The 19,931-nt window shown below is 48.1% G+C and overlaps 1 long non-coding RNA gene across 1 annotated transcript in view; it reads left to right on the plus strand.

Moving 5' to 3' along the window:
* The first annotated feature begins 909 nt into the window (after positions 1 to 909).
* The window catches only part of LOC148223841 (uncharacterized), a 33,793-nt gene continuing 14,771 nt past the window's right edge, over positions 910 to 19,931 (plus strand). Inside the window, exons 1-2 of the long non-coding RNA XR_015803528.1 lie at positions 910 to 1,081; positions 8,339 to 8,462. This is a non-coding gene — a long non-coding RNA (uncharacterized LOC148223841). The remainder of the gene's footprint in view (positions 1,082 to 8,338; positions 8,463 to 19,931) is intronic.

Raw genomic sequence — 19,931 nt, forward strand, 5'->3', positions numbered from 1 at the left:
ATAATGGGAAGCAGGAACTGGAAGGATTTGGGGACTGGCCTGTTCAATCCTGGCTCCCAGTTTGATGCTGTGACCAAAAAAATCTGTCAGGGCCCTTTGTGTGTGACATGAGGCAGCTCAGGTAGGAAGGTGGGGTCAGCTTGGTGACCTCAGATAACTCAACCTTGCTTCAGAAAATGGAATCTGAAAATAAAATTTTTGGATGCATCATCAGTTAAAAAAAAAAAAAAAAAAAAGTTCCTCCTGATTCATCACAGAAATGACCTTCAAAGCCATTTATTTCACCCTGTGATCCAGCCCAGATCTCCTTGGAGCTGCGAGTTGTGTTGTATTTACTGGGAATTACAAATTCCATGAAAATGCAGGGTCTATACTTTGACTGTTGGTGCAACACTCACGTTGTGTTGTGTTGCTAAGCAGGATTTTAAAGGAGCCCCAAGGGGACTGAGACAACCAAACCTTTGGGATTTCAGCACAGGGTGAGTGTGGACTTTACTCTCACAGGAAATAGGTGACTCCTCTTTAATCTGTTTTGCCCTCTAAGCCACAGCAAAGCAAACATCTCATCCCATGGTGAAGGGAAACATTTGTGCACATTTCCCTCTTCTTAGATAATAATCCTCAGCCTTTTCTGTTTCGTTGTTTACTTTTCTTTCTTCTTTAATTGAAGCCCTGCTGTAAAGGATTAAAAGCAAACTGTTTTGTAAAAGGGCTGCACATGGTCCCAAGTAAATCTGTGTGAGCTTTCCCCACTGCTCAGAGCTCTGGGATTTGCTGATCCCTGTGCCTTTCTGTACTCTTTGGCTTCAATTAAAATTTGGTCTTTGCTCCTTTGCCTGCATCTGCATCCTTCCACTTCCCAGTGCTCCCTGCCAGGTTTGGAAATGCACCAGCTCTGATGGAGAACCTGCAGAAGGAGCAGCAGCATCCCTTGAGGTGCTCCGTGCTGGTGGCCTCCCATCAGCTGAACATCTCCCTGTCAGCAGCTCTGCCTCTCTGCTCCCATTCCACGGCTGTCAGCACCTCCTGAAGCCAAGAGGAAATCAGGGAATGAAGCGGAAACACCAGCAGGGAAGGAGAGGTGAGGGGCAGGGAGGATGTTTCCACACTCGGGAGGGAAGATCTGGGGTTTAAAGACAGGCAATAAGCCAACAAAAAATGTGGTTAACATGATTTAGAGTTGCTCAGGAACTCCCTGTAGTCCAGGGTCATCCTCAGCTGTGGCACGTGGAGGTAAATCCTGGTTGTGGAATCCCCTCCTGCCCTCGTGGACAGACCTTGGGAAGCCCATCTGTCCTGTACAGCCAAATAAGGCTGCAGTGCTGGGTTTTCACTTTCAGGAGACACCTGAAAGTGCTTCCAAGGTGTGCATTTGTCTCCAAACCCTCTGTGGAAGGGCTCAACACCCCTCCAACATGGGACAGAACCTCCCTGATGGACATCAGGTGCTTTCTCTCAGTTCAGATTCGCTCTACATCTAATAAGAGCTTGCAGTGAGTTTTTAACTGCTCTGAAGAAGCCAAGCCAGGCACCAGAGAGAGCAGAAAAAGGCAATTTCTGCCGAAGGCACGGAAGGGAAGAGCAGCCTTTCCCAGCCGAGGATGTGCAGGGACAGCCGGGGAGCAGAGCAATTTGGCAGTGCTCCCGCCCTGGTTCTGATTATTGGGGTATCAATAACAGGGCTAATGGCCCTCTGGTTCCAGATACAATGTGCAAGGCTGTTTACAGCCTCTGCTGAGAGCCTCGTACTTTTACTCTCGTTGGCAAATCATTGTTTACGTCTCGCGTTTCGAAATGCAGCTGGGTTCCAGCCTTTCCTCACCCACCGGCCCAGCCCAGCGGATCCGTGGCCCATGTGCTGCTCTTTAGCAACACAAACAGCACAGCCAGATCCCACTTAGTGGGGTTTGCTCACTCCCCAAACACGCAGGGCTTGGCTCCTTCCCGCTGGCTCCTTCCCGCCGGCTCGGCGACCGCCGCCGGAGAGGCACGGGAGGGACAAAGGGTGGCTGAGCACCTCTGGGATATCCTGGAACAAAAGTGGGTTTGGTTCTTGTGTCAAGGTCAGGGCTGTGCTGTGGTTCATCTTCTTGGCGTGGCCACATCCCTTTTTTTTCCCCCCCTCATCTTTTTTGATTGACAGCTGGGCTTGATGAGCTTGGAGGTCTTTTCCGACCCAATCGATCCGACAGCGTCATCGAGTGATTGAGGTTGGAAAAGACCTCCAAGATCATCAAATCCAACCTTTGACCTTGCCAACCTCGTCACCCAGCCCAGAGCACTGCAGCCATTCCCTGGACACCTCCAGGGATTGAGCAGCTCCAATGCCTGACCCCCCCTTTCCATGCAGAAAATCCTCCTGATGTCCAACCTGAGTCTCCCCTGGCACAGTCTCCTCTTGTCCTCTGCAAGCCCTCTCATCCCTCTTTGTGGGTTTGTTTTCATGGTTTCCTCCTCACCAGCCTGGGGAGTTCAGATGTGGAGTTTGTGGAAAAGAAAAAGTGTTATCTTGTTAGGAAATGTGCTCATTGTGCTGATGGGCTTTAAATTTTGTGTTCAGCCCACTTTGTGTTTGGGGGTTTGATGCTGTTGTTGTGGGTGGGTTTTTTGGGTTCCAAAATCCCAAAATGGAAAGGGAAGACATGGAAGGGACACACAGCATCCAAAAAGCTGAAAAAATGTAGCAGAAGCAGTGGAGTGATGGGTAAATGCTAAATTTCAGCCAAGTGGGCAATAAGAAATTGCTCAGTCAGAAGGTTTGAGAAAAAGTGGCTGAACCTGTATTTTGATCAGAAGGAAAGAGGAAAAAGAAGAAATTTAGAAGAAGGAAGGGCAGAGCACTAAGTCAGCCCAAAGCTTGTCAGCTCATCCTGCATAAGTAGGAAATCTGAGGCCACAGAATCACAGGATGGTTTTGGTTGGAAGAGACCTCAAAGACCATTCCAACCTCCTGCCACGGACAGGGACACCTTCCACTATCCCAGGTTGTCTGGTGGTCAAATAGAAAAAAAAAAAATCAAGAGAACTGGAAGTGTTTGCCACCTGAGAGCCCTCAAATCTCCAGAGAGGAAAGATCAGCCCCTATCTCCAGTGGCCTCCTCAATGCTCAGGGGAAACCTCATCCACTGAATTTGCTCAAAGGGATTTCCACTTGTGTCCTAAACCATCTCAGGACCTGCTTTCATGCATGCCAGTGCTACTTCACAGAACAGGTGAAAAATCTCCCTTTTTCAGAGCAGACAGCACTTCTAAACAGATTTATTCTGCATTTTTGCCTGTTTGAGCAAACAAAACACATCATGGGAGGATTGCTGCCTGTTGGCCACACTGGGATCCCATGGAGCTGTGTCTGGGGGGGCTGTGCTCTGTTCCTCCTTGCTGGGAAGCAGGCAGGGCTCAGAATACCTGGGAGAAATCACTAATTTTCGTTTCCCACTCTGGCCCCAGGTCCAGGTGGCTGATGGAGAAGGGGAGCAGTGGCTGGTTTGTGTTTCCCAGGAGCCCCACAGAGCTCCTGACCCCCTCTGGTTCCGTGTTACATAAAGGAGACACCCCCGTGCCAGATGTGCTGCATCACATCCCCCTTCAGCTGAATCCGTGGGCTCTCCAAACCATGCCATGTTTATGTAGACTCCCCAGCACCAATTTTGCAATCTTTCCCATTCTCTGCAGCCAACACACATCCAATTAAACTGTCCAGTTACCATGGTTTCCTCCTCACCAACCTGGGGAGCTCGGATGTGGAGCGTGTGGAAAAGAAAAAAAGTGTTTTCTTGTTAGGAAATGTGCTCGTTGGGCTGGCGGGGGTAAAAATTTTGTGTTCATCCCACTTCGTGTTTGGGGGTTTGATGCTGTTGTTGTGGGGGTGTTCTTTGGGTACCAAAATCCATGGAAAGGGAAGAGCTGGTGAATGGTTTACCATGGCAAATGCTTTGTTTTCAGAGTCAATCTAAGCAGCCAGAGAGGAGGGCTGGAGCTGGGGAATGTTTGCTGGAGTATCTGAACGTGCTGTTGGAAATAGTTTGTTGTTGGTAAAAGCTGGGTTTAATTGTAGTTTCTTAAAACCCCTGAATGTCATATAAAGAAAAAAAAAAAAAAAAGAAAAAGAAAAGCTTTACAACAAAACATGCTTTTCAGGGCAGAGCTGGAAATGAATGTAGAGCCTAGAAACAGACTGGGGTTGCCTGGACTGGATTAGTAAACCCTGACTGTTGTCATGCAGGACATCCACCATCCTGCTTTTCAAGGAAAAAAAAAAGATTAAGAGTCACTGAATGATCTGCAGAGAGTTGGAATTCATCATATGTAATCACCATCAAGTGATAAAGGTGGCTGACCTAGCCAAGCCAGGTCCTGGTGGAATTTCATCCTGGAATCTTTGCCTTCCTCTGGTTTTTTCCTCCTCTCCATGGTCAAGGGAGATGAACTGAAATTGATAGAGGAGGGACAGAGAGGAAGTAATAGGATGATATTAGAGGACACCTATAAAAAAACCCCTCAACCCAATCCTCACAAAAAAACCCCAAAGAAACCAACAAAAACCAACAACAATTACAAAAATAACAACAATAACAACAAACAAAAACAAAACAAAAAGAAACTAATGAAAAAAAAAATCAAAAAACACCACACCAAACCAAGAGTTTGCTGGCCAACAGAAATCCAGATTCCTGGATTTAAACAGACATAATGCCATAAAGAAACCAGGATGGAAAATGGGTTAAAAAACTGTCAGATGATCACCCAAATGGTTTCATCTCCTCAGTACATTTTGGCCTGGTCTGTGCCACACCCTGCTCTCCCTAACAAAGTCTGGAAACTTTGCAGGGCACAGCAAGAGTCAGGGGCTGTCACCTGTGGGGAATATGGAAAAAAAAAATCCTATTTTTCAGTAAGGGGCAGACTGAGATCACAGACTGTGCTGCTCTCTGTGTCTCCAGGGCCAGAAGGGCTCTGTTAAATTTGCTCCTCAAGGCTTGGTGCTGTTTTTATAGAGCCTGGCAGGGCTGAGAGGGCGTGTTTGGTGTGAATTACAGGGAAGGAGGAGAGTCATGGAAGATAACAGACTGTCTGCACCAACACTCGTGGTGTCAACTGTGGAGGAATAAATTCTGGGTGAGGTTTGCAAGGTGGCTGTTGAACAGCACAGCTGAGAGGGGGTGACCAGGCTGCTGATCTGAGGGGTGGGTGGGCAGCTGGGGACAAGAACTGGAGACAAGAATTGGGTGTTGAGCAGGATCTGTTCCATTGTGGAGACATCCTGTGATGGAAACATGGTAATGAGGTGCTCAGGGGACTTATGGGATGTTATGGGAATGCACATGGGGTTGAGGTGATGGTTTGTAATGGCACTGCTGGGGAACTGCAGCCTTGCCCTGGTTTATCCCTGGTTTATCCCTGTGCACAGGGGAAGTTGAATTCCATGACTCCTCAGCTTAGGGAAAAATTAAAATTACAGCCAGAAGTCTGCACCTTAGCATGTAAACCCAGGGATGCTCCAGAGGTCAAGGCAAAGAATCATGGAATGGTTTGGGTTTGAAGGGAGCTTAAAGACCTCCCACTATCCCAGGTTGTTCCAAGCCCTGTCCAGCCTGGCCTTGGACACTTGCAGGGATCCAGGGGCAGCTGGAGACAAGAATTGGGTGCTGAGCAGGGACCTGTTCCTTATTGGAGACATCCTCTGATGGAACAGGGTGCTGAGGTGCTCAGGGGACTTATGGGATGTTATGGGAATGCACATGGGGTTGAGGTGATGGTTTGTAATGGCACTGCTGGGGATGTGCAGCCATCCCCTGGTTTATCCCTGTGCACAGGAAAGTCAACTTCCATGACTCCCCAACTTAGGGAAGAATTAAAATTACAACCAGAAGTCTGCACCTTAGCATGTAAACCCAGGGGATGCTCCAGAGGTCAAGTCAAAGAATCATGGAATGGTTTGGGCTTGAAGGGACCTTTAGATGTTCCACCATCCCAGGTTGTTCCAAGCCCTGTCCAGCCTGGCCTTGGACACTTGCAGGGATCCAGGGGCAGCCACAGCTTCTCTGATCACCCTGAGGGTCTCCCCAGCCTCACAGACATCAGGGGCTGCCTTCCTGCAGTCAGTGGATGAGGATGGGAACCACGAGCTCTCCCATTTCCACCGGCTCCCTGCTAAGCGTGGCCTGGGCAGTCTGAGCTCATGAGATCATTCTGCTTGCCCGAGGTCAGCATGGAACAACATTTCAGCACTGGTGCAAACCTCAAAGCAAAGCCAAGCCGCTGAAGCCATAATTATGTCTTTATTGTGCAGGGCTGGGCCGTGTGAGGGCTGGCAAGGAGCCTTTCATTCTGCAGGGCCACGGGGCATTCATCCTGCATTACACCCTGTGGGCTGGGGGTGCTGCTGGGACCCCACTCACAGCCCTGCTCTCAGGGCCATGGGGAGAGCCCAAAATGAAAGGTTTCGTTGCCTTTCTCCCAAGCAAGTGGCTCCTGGCCACCAGCACGGGGAGGGATGGAAAAGGGGCTTCGTGTGGCTTGCCAGCAGGAAGGCTCCAGCTGGGACTGGGAATGGCACACACGAGGTGGGGGCACCACAGGGGTGAGGCAGGACAGGAGCAAAGGTGGCTGGGGAAAGGTGGGAATGGGGTGTGACTTGGGATAAAGAGGTTTTGGAAGTGCAGTGGTGGGCTGAGGAAAGGGTGGGGAGAAGGAGGTTGGATTGGCAGGATGAAAGCCACATGGGGGGTGTTGATGGCAGTGTGTTGGATCCCAAAATCCTGGGGGTTTTTTGAGCTTTCTGTGTTTTCTAGCACTGACCCCCTGCAGAACACTGCTTTTGACTTGAGGCATTGGAGAAGGCTTCTAAATTTGAGTAATAAAGCTAAAATCACGGGTGTGTAGTTAAATAAAAGTGTGTGCTTTCACATAGTAAAATATTTTAAATTTGAGGTTTTTCTAGTATAATAATAGGTATGAAACGAGATAGAAAATTTTGGGTGGTGTCTCTTTCAGTGTTCATTTTCTTCTTCTTCATAAGTTTCAAGTGGAAGTTTCTAGTTAGTCAGTCAGTGTCACACTGAGGGTCATGGGAAGTTAGTTATTGGGTTAAAAAGATAAATAATATAAGTGTTAATTCTCTATTAAGCTGTCTAGCTTTAAAAGACCTTGTAGCAGCTGGATCTTTCTCCATTTTCCTCACTTCTAGCAAGTAGCTAGAAGTGCTGCTAAACACTCTGTGCTTTTTAATAATATTTAATAAACAATCAAGCCCAAACATGAAAAAAATCCATTTCCTTCATGTGTTTTTTTAATCCTAGCTCTAGATAAAGGCAAAAAAAGACTAAAACAAACCACTAATTAAGTAGTGCAAACTCCCACCACTGTTACAGCAGTAGAAGAGAGATCATGGAATCTCAGAATCCCGTTATAATTAAGATTGGAAAATCCCTCCGAGGTCATTGAGTCCAACCTGTGCCTCATCCCCACCTTGTCACCAGAGCCACTGAGAGCCACATCCTTGGACACCTCCAAGGAAAGGGATTCCACCACCCCCCTGGGCAAGGGAACTTCCCATTCCAATACCTGACAGCCCTTTCCATGGAGAAATTCTTCCTGAATTGGATATGGGGTGTGAGTCAGGGCCCTTTGAGCAGATGGTTGAGGTGCTTGGGGATGGCAAAGCAGCCAAGGGCTCAGGAGTGAGCCAGGGGTGACCCAGAGGGACAAACGTGGTGGAGATGGCAGGAGAGAGGGAGGGGATGAGCTCCTGAGGACTGGTGAAAGGCAGAGCAGAAGGAAGTTTAATTATCAAACGACAAGGAATGAGAGAGAAGAGCTGAGTCAAGATCTGGAGGGGGTGAGAGGAAGGGTGAGAGGAGAAGGGTTTGAGAGAGGCTGTTGAGGTGTCAAAGTGACAGATGGCAGGAGTGGGACCACCTGTCAGTCAGGGATCTGTGAATGCCCCTGACTGAAAGGGAAAATGCAGGATTTGATGAGGCTGATGTGGTTTCACAAGTCCTGCCTGTCTGGTTTCTGATCAGGAGGCTGCAAGATGCTTGTGGTGCTTGGACCACGAGGTGCTGGGCTGGGCTGGAGCAGCAGGGGAGGGATGAGAAATGGGCACAGGGATGTGCACAGTTGGAAATTTGGGCCGTGGACACGTCTCCCTGTGCTTTGGAAATCCAAGGGGAATGTTGAAGTAGGCTAAGAGCAGCCTGTCAGCCCAATCCTCAGACACCAATGGCCATGGGAAGGGGGGCACCACACAAACCACAGCAGAAATTCAGAGTGAGAGAGGTCCCTGCTAATAATCAGACATTTTCATGCCATTGCTGCAAAATGTGTTTCTTTCCCACAGAACAGCCTGTCCTGGCCTCCTTCCTCGGGAGGAGAAACTGAGCTGACTCTGGGGCAGCAGCAGTCCATGAAATTCCACCTTGGCCACCCTTTGACCTCATGCCATGAACCAGGGCCTTGTCCAGGTGAGTTCCTAAGGGAAATCTGGCTGTGCAGGAATGGGATGAGATGCAGGGCACTGCAGTTCATCCTCCAGAGGGGTTTATTAGGGGAAACATTTAGGATGTGCTCCAAAGGACACTTGGGACATGTCTATACCATGAGCAGGCAAAAGCTCACCATGGGAAGATGCTGGAGATACCAAGATGAAGATGAAGAAGTAATGAGAAGTTTGTTGGGTCCAAAACAATGATATTTTATATTTAGGCACTACCAGACCAGTTTACCCACCAGGCTGGGACTCAGAGGCTCTGCCAAACGGGAATAAATTGGTTCACCTCGTGTCACCTCAGCAGAGCAGGGACATTGCAGGTTCATTCAGCAGGACTGTCAGCATTTCTGTGTGTCCTGCTGTGCACCACAAGTGGTGACAGCAGCTGTGGAAAGCAGCAAATCCCTGGATGCAGCTGAAAGGAGTCACAGCTAAATCAAATGAAAGCAAGTTCAGACATCAGAGTTGTTCCAGGCCATACCTGAGCTGAGGAGCATTCATGGAAAAATCGTGAGGATGAAAACCCCCACTGTGAAATACTCAAAATGACCAATTTTGAAGCAAAAGCCAGGGAGAGATTCTCCCCCATGGAGAAGGGACCCATGCTGCTCTGCAGAAGATTTCCAGATCCTGCTGCCTCTCCTGGAGGGAGGATAATGGATGTTACATCCTGATTCCTCCAGGCAACCCCAAGTCATCCAGTCAGCAGAAAAACACCTTTTCCCTCCCCAGCTCTGCCTGTCCTGGTGTGACAGGGAGGCTTCTCTGGTGAAGGAAATGCTTTGTGCAACACAAATGCATTTTGTCACATCAGGGACAGAGCATTTCCAAATGTCTTGGCTCTTCCACACTCAGGAAAAAGAGAAATTAGCAACCTGAGTTGCCATGGTAAATAATACAGCAGCACCCTTGCTTAATGCCACTCTGCAAATACTTGAATATTGAATAACTGTCATTTTTTTTTTTGCTTTAGAGTCTGGAAAATAGATTTCGAGACTAACTGAGCAGCAGCTGATGAAAGTAATTTTGCAGTGGTCTCTTAAGACAGCCAGGCAGACAGAGGCCAGAAAAACAAGAAACCTTATAGCCAGAGTTTTTAAAAGAATCTCGAAGCAGCAATTGGATGGTAGATGTGCTATCAATGCACTTCATGGGGATGTGGGTTTGGTCATGCTGAATGGCAGGAATGCCTTCAGTGTGCATCCCTGTTATTTATTGAGTAGTGACAGTGGCTTTAGAGCAGCCCATGGCAGAGGAGAAGTCCCAGTTCTCCAGCCCAGGGTTTTAAATAGCTCATGGGAGCAATGCAGCTTCAGGGGAAGTGCTGGATGTGGTGGGGAGCTTTGGAAAAACAAACCAATCCAGGACCCTCTTCCTTCTCCCTGATGCTTTCTCCCCAATTTCTCCTCCATTCCCCTCTCTCAGCAGCTGTGGTGACTGGAGAGTATAAATTATATTCTCTGTGGCAGGACAGAGCACAGCTTCACACTCCTGTAACTTGATCCTTGCCTGGTGAGCCATCAGTCCTGCTTGCCCAGGCTTCTTCCCAGGGGAGATGCTCCATGATTCAATGGCAGTGGGGAAGGGGAAGAGCTCAGCAGACTTTGCTGAACAAAGGCTCGGCAGGGCTGGGCTCTGCCACTGCTGTCCTGTTTCTCCTTGGCCAGGGGATGCCTCTCTGTGTTGTTTTTTTTTGGGTGGGGAACTCATCCCAAATCCGGGGATGCTGTTCCTCACTGGTTTGCCACCTCCCACCACGTACGTGGGGCTGGAACAGGCTGAGGGGACCTTGCAGCCCCTCAGACTTGTCCCAGACTCCTCAGAGCAGCAGTTTTTTATCATGGACTCAAGTCTGAGCCTGGACAGGACTGATCCTGTCACCCTCTATGCTGCAGCATCTGTCAAACCCTCCAGCTCTATCCTGGAGTAAGAGGGGAACCATAAATTCCCTGAAAGGAACGTCCTTAGCCTTTATTCAACATACTGATCTTGGTACTTGGTCTTTATCCGAGATATTGATCAGCCAAGAGGCTTCCTCAAGTGGTGAGTTGTGGATTTCACATGTTCACTGAGGAAAGGGAAATACAAACACTCAATAAGACTCCTCAGAGTTTTTAATTTGGGCACTGAAGAAGTACCAACCCCAAAGCCAATTTGGAATAAATTCAGTGTCTTGCCCTGTTGCTGACATCAGAGGAAGCAACAGGATCAGCAGGTGCTGGATTTTTGTCTCCTGAGGCTCTGAGAAGTGTGGAAGTATATTTGATTGCATTTTTCCTTCTTAAAAAAAAAAAAAAAAAAAAAAGCCCAAACCAACAAAACAGAAGCAACTGAGTGTTTTGTTTAAAAAGTAATGGAAAAGTTGTGCAAATATATTAAATGCATACAAATATATTAAAAAAAAAAAAAAAGAGTGAGAAAAATAGAAAAAAAATTAATAAAAAGTCTCCTCCAGAAACAAGCTGTATCCTCTCGTGGATCCTGGTGGGAAGGGAAGATGACAGATCCCTTGCCCTGACAAAACACCAGTGGTAGGTCTCAGAACAGCATGTGAGACACCAGTTCCTCCAGGAGGTTTCTCATTCATTCACAGGCCTGGAATCCATGGTGTGCTTCAACCACTGGGCAGGCTTGTGCTGTCAAGTTCTCATTCTTCCCTGTGGTTTTGGTGGTGGAGGAAGCTGGAAATTGGGATTATTTGATATTCCTCTGCCCAGCTCCACATCATCCTGCTCTTTTCCCACACAAATATCTCCTTTTGACAGAGCACCACCATCAATCAGAGCCATCAGCCTTTCTTCAGGGCTTCAGAGCTGCTTGGGCACAAGCCACAGGTGGGCAGGGCAAACCTTGGTGGTGGCTGGAGCTCTTGGACCTCGTTTCTAAAATTTGGGTGATGGTTTGGACAGCGGTAAGAGAAGGAACTTTTATTTTTCAGGGCATTTTGCTGAATTTCTCTCTAAGACAGCCTGGTCCTGGGAAGGTTTCAGCACTGGCCTTGCTTGGCTCATCATGGGGTTGGTCTTTCAGTGAGTCAAGCCTCTGCCTCCAGAGATGGCTGGGATGGATTCTCCCCATTCCAGGACGGTTTTCTGTGATGTGAGTGCCCAGCAGAGCTGGTCTGTGGTACCCTTCCCTCTGGGGAGATGCCCCAAGCATTTGGGACAGGAAGGGCAAGGAATAGGGAGCAAAGAAAAAATTTCCAATCCCTCATTGAACCTGATGACCTTTTCCAACCTGAGCTGCTCCATGATTCTATGGTCCCTTCTCAAGGACATCTCCCACCCGTGTCCTGCTGAGGTGGGGGCTGCTGCAAGCTCAGCACAGGCACCAGGAATGCTGTTCCCACCCCTCTCCTCCCAAAACTGGGCAGCCGTGACTCCACACCCTTGGCAAATCCCAGATTTGCAGAGGAGAGGGATTTCACCCAGATTTGGAGATGAGAGCTGGAGTTTCACCCTTCCTTGTGTCTCCTCTCTCAGTCTCTGCCATCACTGATAATGTGTTTGATTTGCCTTCATGATATTCCTGTCCTACAGAGAGGGACTTCCCTTCCTCCCTTCCTTAAAGTTTATAAAAAACGATGAACACAGAGTTTTTAGTGATGATGTGAGAGGACAAGGAGTTGTTGGCTGCCCCTGGATCCCTGGAAGTGTCCAAGGCCAGACTGGACAGGGCTTGGAGCAGCCTGGGACAGTGGAAGGTGTCCCTGCCCATGGCAGGGAGGTTGGATTCCGTGACTTTTAACATCCCTTCCAACCCAACCCATCCCATGATTCCTCCTCTCTGAGACAGCAGAATCTGCTCTCTGACTCGTGGGCTGCACACAAAACGTCCCCAAGGGGATTTCTCAAGTTGCCAAGACCTTCTCTCCTTCTCCTGGAGCCTTTGTCACCCTTATCCTGATATTGCTTCAAAGCCACCCCTGCGAGGCCAGATCTGTCACCAAGAGAAGGCTGCCAGGGCTGCTGATAAGAGCCCAGCAGCCCCAGCTCCGTTTGCTGTGGGGATGGATTTTAGGGCAGGTTTTCATTATGTGGAGAGCGTGTATCCAAGCTGTCCTGCAGGGTGGCGTGGTGCCTGTATTTACAGTGCTGGCAGCTTTCAATAGCAATCTATTTTTAATGAATCCAAGCTGGATTGTGGTGCCTAAAGCCCTGATTTAAGGCAGATTTCTAAAGGGAAGATTTACGCAAATTTGCTTGATTGGAAATTAATTACTGCAACAGTCAAGTTCAGCTCAAATAATCTCGCAGAGAACGGCTGCAGGAGTCAGATAATTCATGAGGAGAGAAGACATCAATTTACATTCCTTGCATTTCCATCTGGAAGGTTTCCTAATTCTAGAGCAAGCCAGAGGCATCACGGACAAAGCAAAGGCTGAGGGGGGACTGGTGGCAAACTGGATCTGCTGAGGGGCACTCGGTGATCTTGGAGCTCTTTTCCAGCTTAAAAATTCTGTGATTCTGGGTCATTCCCCAAAACGCTCCCAGGAGAGCCATTGTGCCACTGAGTTCTGGCCAACTGAGTTTCAAAAGGAGTGAAATATTCCAGACCCTGTCAGTTCTCCAGCTCTGCTGGATGCTCCTGTGAAGGGATCTTTGAGGGTCCAGGTGTGAGAGGGAAAACATTTGTTGGTCTCGGTGAGGAAAAGGCTTTGATTTGCAAGTATGGGGTTTAAAAAAAATATTAATCTTATTTTGCTGTGAGGAGCTCCTATCAGATTTGGGAAGGCTCTGTTGGGCTCTGGTCCTGCTTGCATTTCACAGATCCCCTCTCATTTCCTAAGCCAACAGCAAAATTTGGGGAATGGGAGAGGAACTGAGCCAGCTCTGGGGTTCAAGAGCTGATGGGGACAGGAAATATTTGAAGTCACCCCCCATTGCAGCAGTGCCCTTAGCCATATAAGTTGATTATTTCCTATTTAATTGCACTCCAGTCCTTAATGTATAATAGGAAAGCAGATGTTTGATGTGCTCACAGAGATGGGAGTCCCTCACCCTTCCAGTCAGGGATTGCAGATTTGGTATTTCATTTATTTATGGCTGGACTCACACATGGGGCTCTCTCTTCTCCCCCTGTGCTTTGCACCATGAGCTTAATGAATCATAAAATTATAGAATGAATCACAGAATGGTTTGGCTTGGAAAGGACCCTAAAGATCATCTAATCCCACCCCTGCCATGGGCAGGGACACCTTCCACTGTCCCAGGGTGCTCCAAGCCTTGTCCAGCCTGGCCTTGGACACTTCCAGGGATCCAGGGGCAGCCACAGCTTCTCTGGGCACCCTGTGCCAGGGCTCAGCACCCTCCCAGGGAACAATTCCTGCCCAAAATTCCATCCATCCCTGCCTTCTCCAGTTTGCTGTTCATCCATGTGGCATCTCTTCTCCCCCAAACACACTTCAGGAATTTCTCTGATCCCTTCCTTTAGCCAGAGGGGAGAGCAGAACATGTCATCCCACATGTCATCCCTTCTCCTCTCAAAACTCGACCAAGGAAATGCTCCAAGCTGAGCTGTCACACCCTGGGATTTGGAATGACACCTCATGGGTGGTTATTGAGGTTCCCCCTGTTTGCCCACAGTCACCAAGAGCTCCATGTCCATTGTGGCTGCACACCACGGGCTGGGAGCTGCTGGAACACCTGGCAGCTCCTTGAGGGATTTCTCTGAGGAAGAGATGCTGGGTTTGATCCCAGAAATCCATCTTGCTAAAATGGTTGGCATCCCACTGAGGTGCAGCTCTAGCCCAGTGCAGTGTGATTGATGCATGGAAAAGTAGCTGCTTGCAAATAAGGACATTAAAATAGTAATTAATCCTGAACTGAGATATCATTTTGCCCAAAAAGCTTGTCTGCCAGGGGACAGTAGGGAAAATACAGGAATGTTGTTGTGATGCTTTCCTAATACAGACTGAGAGAGCTGGGGCTGTTCAGCCTGGAGAAGAGGGGGCTTTGGAAAGACCTTTCAGCACCTTCCAGTGCCTAAAGGGGGCTTAAAGAAATTTGGAGGGGGACTTTGGACAAGAGATGGAGTGACAGGACAATGACTTTAGCTGCCAGAGGGCAGGGATAGGTGGGATATTGGGAAGGAATTCTTCCCTGTGAGGGTGGGCAGGCCCTGGCACAGGGTGCCCAGAGAAGCTGTGGCTGCCCCTGGATCCCTGGAAGTGCCCAAGGCCAGGCTGGACAAGGCTTGGAATAACCTGGGATTGTGGAAGGTGTCCCTGCCCATGGCAGGGGTGGATTGAGGTATTTAAGGTCCCTTCAACCCAAACAATTTGATGTTTCTATGATGCTCTCCCAACCTCTAACCATTTCTTTAGGATCTTCCCAAACCAGAGCTGTCTGCATATTTAAATATCCTCAATCCCATTTTCCTTCCCTGAATTCTCCTATCACAACTGGAACACATGCAAGGCACAGGTGTTTATCTGGAGACCCAAATTCTGCCCCCACCTCACCCCAGGTTGCCTCAGTGATGCTTCCAAGTCCACTAGAAGGCAAGATTCCTGCCCTCCAGCTTGGAATGCTGACCCACCACGGTGCTGAGCAGTCAGGAGGATCCAGACTTTTCTGGAAGAGAACATGGGATTCAGCCAGTGGCAGCTCCCCTCCAGTTTCTTGGAACTGCCAAGTGGCTTTGGAACACCTTGGGGGGCAAACAGATGGGGAACACCACGGAGCACAAAGTGCATTTCCTAAGGACACCAGGACAGGAGAAAATAATGGTGATTTCAGCAAGGAGGAGCAGACAAGCATTTTGTTTTCCTACCACAGGATGCCATGGGTACAACGAGTAACACAAAACACCAAATTTCCTTCCAGAAAGAGGCTGACGGCATCCCTTTCTGCTAATTAAGGTAATTCTGAGTAGCTTTTTCTTGCTTGAAATTAGGCAGGGTAATTTAATCATATTTAGGTCACTCTCGGTGCACACACTGCATTGAGCAGTGCAGGCTTTTTTTTTTTTTGACTGATGTGGTTGCCTCTTCCTGCACTCATGAATATCTACAGATTTTTCTTTGTAGATATTCATGTATCCCAGAACGGGAGATGAAAGATGAAATCTTGAGAATTGCTGATGGTTGTTCTCATCAAGGAACAGAGACTCCCCTTGGAGCTCAAGGAAGGGAAGGGTGGCCTATATTTTGTGTGGGAGATGGTGAACAGTTCTGCACAGACACAAAGATGGTGTTTTCTCTCTGGTTGTTCACCATGCTCTAATTAGTCCAGCATTAATGGGAATTAAGTGTCCTATTTAGCTGGAGTAAGTGCCCATGCTAATGTTATTAGTGCAGCCAGCTGCAGTTGATATTGCTGAGCACGGGGGCTCAGAGGGATTCTCTCCTTGTTGAGGAATCCAGAATTCCATGCAGAATTCCATGTGGCTTCACCTTCTCACTCCAGGAGTGCTGCCATCTCTGGGAAAGCTGAAAGGGACCAGAAGAGGAACAGAGATTTCTGCAGATTTCTGACACTTGGATTCTCATCAAAGTTTCACAAAGGAAATGGGAAGAATCACACAGTGCCTGAGGGACAGCAAGGACAAAAAGCAAGCAGACCTTTACCTTGTGTGAAAAAAAAAACATTTCCTGCACCTCAGAAATTCTTGGCCAGCACCAAACAGAGTCCATCCAGAGGGATCTCAAAATGTTGTTGTTCCAAGGTCCATCGAGCACAGTGCTCTGTCCCCAAGAGGAAAGGAGGGGATGATTAAATAAATAGAGACAAAAAGATGACAAGCACACTGGTCCATCCCCTGCAGCAATCAGCAGGTTAGAGCTCCAGGGCCAGACATGACAGCTGGAACATCAAATTTATTGCCAGTGGAAGAGTTATCCTCCAGAAATTTCATCATCATCCCAAAAACCTGTGGATGGGGTTCCCTGTGAGGGTGGTGAGGCCCTGGCACAGGGTGCCCAGAGAAGCCCTGGCTGCCCCTGGATCCCTGGAAGTGTCCAAGGCCAGGTTGGACACCTGGTCCTGGCAGGGGGGTGGAACAAGGTGAACAAGGTCCCTTCCAACCCCAAACCATTCCAGGATTTTATGATAATTGTGTTCCTCCTTGACATCCAAGACTCTGAGTTCCAGCAGATCCCAGTTCAGGTGAGAACAGCACTCAGGTGTGTCTGGGAGTTAAATTAAACCTGCACCTTCCCACCTGGCCATGGCCTCACATCTTGGCTGGGTGGCTCAGGTGACAACCTGTCATTTAAGGAGTTTACTGCTGTCCTGTAACACCACCAGGGTAACACTAAATTTTGGAATTATCACTGGAAGTTGTTCCTTTCTGAGTCTTCTGCACCATTCAAGGGTTTGTGGCTTTTCCCATTCCCTGCCAGGTCCCCTCAGGGTGCATGATGATTTTCTGGGGCTGTAGTACCTCAGGGAATTTTTTGCCCAGCTAAAAACCTTTCAGTGAGAAGTAAAACACTTCTTTTTCCAGGAAATGGGGGAAAAAATATCAGACTTGTCAATGTCTTTAGTCTGGTTTTGTTCTTTGTATTATTGTAGAAATTCGAAAGTACCAGTGGAGGACCCAGACAGATCTGTGCTAATTTATGGGATGGAAGGACAGTCCAGGTCCCAAATTGCTCTACAATTGATGTGCCAGACAAGAGACTCTCAAATGGTTTTCCAGGAAGGTTCCTGACTGCTTCCACTGATAACCAGACACCTCTGCTGGTGAATGTCACAGGTTTTTCATCCAGTTTATAGGGCTGGAAAACACAAAGGCCATGGCAGTGCCTGATATTTCTGGCCAAGAGGAGCCTCTGTCTCCTGCTGGCAGATTGATCCCGTGGGTTAAAACCCTCTGGAGCTGCAGTCACCACATCCACATCCACATCCCTGCGTTTCCAAGGCAACCTCAGCATTCACTCCAGGGATCTGGACACACATGGCTTTGTCTTCTGCCTCTGAAACCCTTCCTAAAACTACCTCCAATCTACTCTTCCCAGGGATAAGTCTTTGGAAAAAGCAAATTTCTGCACTCAGATGGGAAGTACTTAATTTATAGAGTGATTTAACTCTTGTCCCAGCCTGCTGGAGTTTTCTGAGCTTTAATTCCTCAGTGACACGGGAAGGGCCAGAGTGTGCCAGAACCAGTGGCCAGCCTTACTCCCAACCCTGCTTTTGACATTAATCATTCCCAGCTGCTTCAAAGAAAGATGGAAGAAATGCTCCACTTGATAAATTATGCAATTTTCCCACAGGAGAAGTTTCACCCTAATGGGCTGTTGGTAGCTTGTTTGTGCTCTGCAGCATGAGAATTGATATCCCTTTTCAGAGCAGTCTAGCAGAGCTGTAGATGCTCCAAAAACAGAGATAAATGCCATTTTCTTTCCCCTTTTTTTTTTTTTCGTTAAAAAAATATCTTTTTGCAATCTTTCTAACCTCTGAGCTTGCACAATCGCTCTTGGTGATGAGTTCCACAGCTTAATTAGGCATTGTAATCACACAGTTTAAATTGATGAGGTGCTCTGGTTGCCTTTGAACTGAGTTGGATGGGTTTGGGTTTTTTTCAAGACATGATGAAAACAGTGGAGAACGGGATTCCCAGCCTGCTCATCCATCATTTTGTGTCTTCTTCATGTCACCTCTTCTCCCTCTCTGCTCTGTGCATCCCCCAAGGCAGGGAAAAGCCTTTCTCTATGTCCTGATCTAAAATCCTTTTTGAAACATGGGAAGAAAAATCCACCTTTCTCCATGGATGAAGACAAACCATTTTCTTCCAGCTTTTTCCTTTGAAGGAGGGAGGAGAGAGAGAGAGGGAAACGACATTCAGACTTCATCATCCCATTTTATTTTGACTTCTGGGCTAAACCGAGTCAAAACAAGATGAAGCAAGATGCTGTGAAGTTAAAATAATGATTTTTTTAAAAAAATCCCAACAGTTGATGAGATAAAAAAGGAGACGGATTTCAAACATCCACCTTAAAATGAATTTTATTTTTATAGAGATTTTAAATGTTTGGAGGAACAAATATCCTGTTGCTCAGGAAGCCCAGACTAAAAACACCAAATATTCCCTATCGGGAGATAGGATGAGTTATGCTGTGGTTAAGAAAACTTATTGGGGCTCAGGGAACGTGGATTTATTTCCTGTCAGGCTTACAAATACCCTCAGTAGCTCTGAACAAGCCTGTGGGAAATAAATCTTAGCAGGGATTCAAACCCCCCAGTCCTGAACGCTTCATTACCCATTTTTGAGGTGTTTACTGCCTGCAGTGGGACTGAATTCCCAGAGAGAAGGGAATGTGGGCCAGGGAAAACATCCATATGGGAGCAGCAGATTTTGAGTCTAGCAGATTTCCTCATTCAACATTCCTCCTTCAACCCTTTCCTGAAAAAACCTCGTCCTTCCAGTCTCCTCTCAACACACATGGCAGGGCAAAAAGGAGAGATTTGAGAGGCTGGGAGAGATTTTTAAGTGGGGAAGAGTTGTGATAGAAGAAATCTTGGGAGTCTCTTTGCTATATAGATATATTTAGTTTATTGGGTCTTTGTTGATTTTTTTTCTGTGATTCCTGCAGGTAAAATCATGCAATAATCATGGTTTGGGTTAGAGAGGACCTTAAAGATCACCCAGTTCCACCCCCCTGCCATGGGGGGACAGGGCAGGGACACCTTCCATTATCCCAGGCTGCTCCAAGCCCCATCCAGCCTGGCCTTGGACACTTCCAGGGATCCAGGGGCAACCACAGAGGAATCACAACTTCCAGCTGAAAAAATGACAAATTGTTATTTCCTCTGCAAATGCAGGATTTTCCCTGCCCTGATGCAGCTGGAAAATGGGTCCCAGCTCCCTCAGATGCTTTGCAGACCAGAGGGGAGGTTGTGCTCAGCTACAGGATGGGCACAGCATCAGCCCTGCAGCTCATGCTGCAGAAATTGCAGGTGGGCTCCAAATACTGCCACAGTTTGGTTGGTTTTTTTTTTTTTTTATGCTGATGGATTTTTCATACTGGAAAAACATCCTTGGGCATAAAAGTGACCCATCAAGCTGGGTAGGAAAGGGAAAGGGAACTGCTCTCCCATTGTGATGTGACTCTTTCCTGCTCCCATGGAGGTCTGGCATGGCCAGGAGCAGCTGCCACGTCTGGGAGAGTGTCCCAGCCCTTATCCCACCTGCCAAGAGAAAACCAATGATCAATTTTCAGGCAGCAGATCTCAGCTGGAGGTTGGAGATTGAGACCTGACTTGATGGGTGAGGCACAACTTTGGGATCAGGGAATATTTCCAGCACTGTGTCCTGGGGTGCTGTGTCCAGCTCTGGGAGCCCCAACAGCAGGAGGACCTGGAGCTGCTGGAGCAAATCCAGAGGAGTCCAGGAGATGCTCCAGGGGCTGGAGCCAGGCTGGGAGAGCTGGGGGTGCTCACCTGGAGAAGAGAAGGCTCCAGGGAGAGCTCAGAGCCCCTTCCAGAGCCTAAAGGGGCTC

The sequence above is a fragment of the Sturnus vulgaris genome, chromosome 4 (genome assembly GCF_052056855.1).
Source record: "Sturnus vulgaris isolate bStuVul1 chromosome 4, bStuVul1.hap1, whole genome shotgun sequence".
Lineage (NCBI taxonomy): Eukaryota > Metazoa > Chordata > Aves > Passeriformes > Sturnidae > Sturnus > Sturnus vulgaris.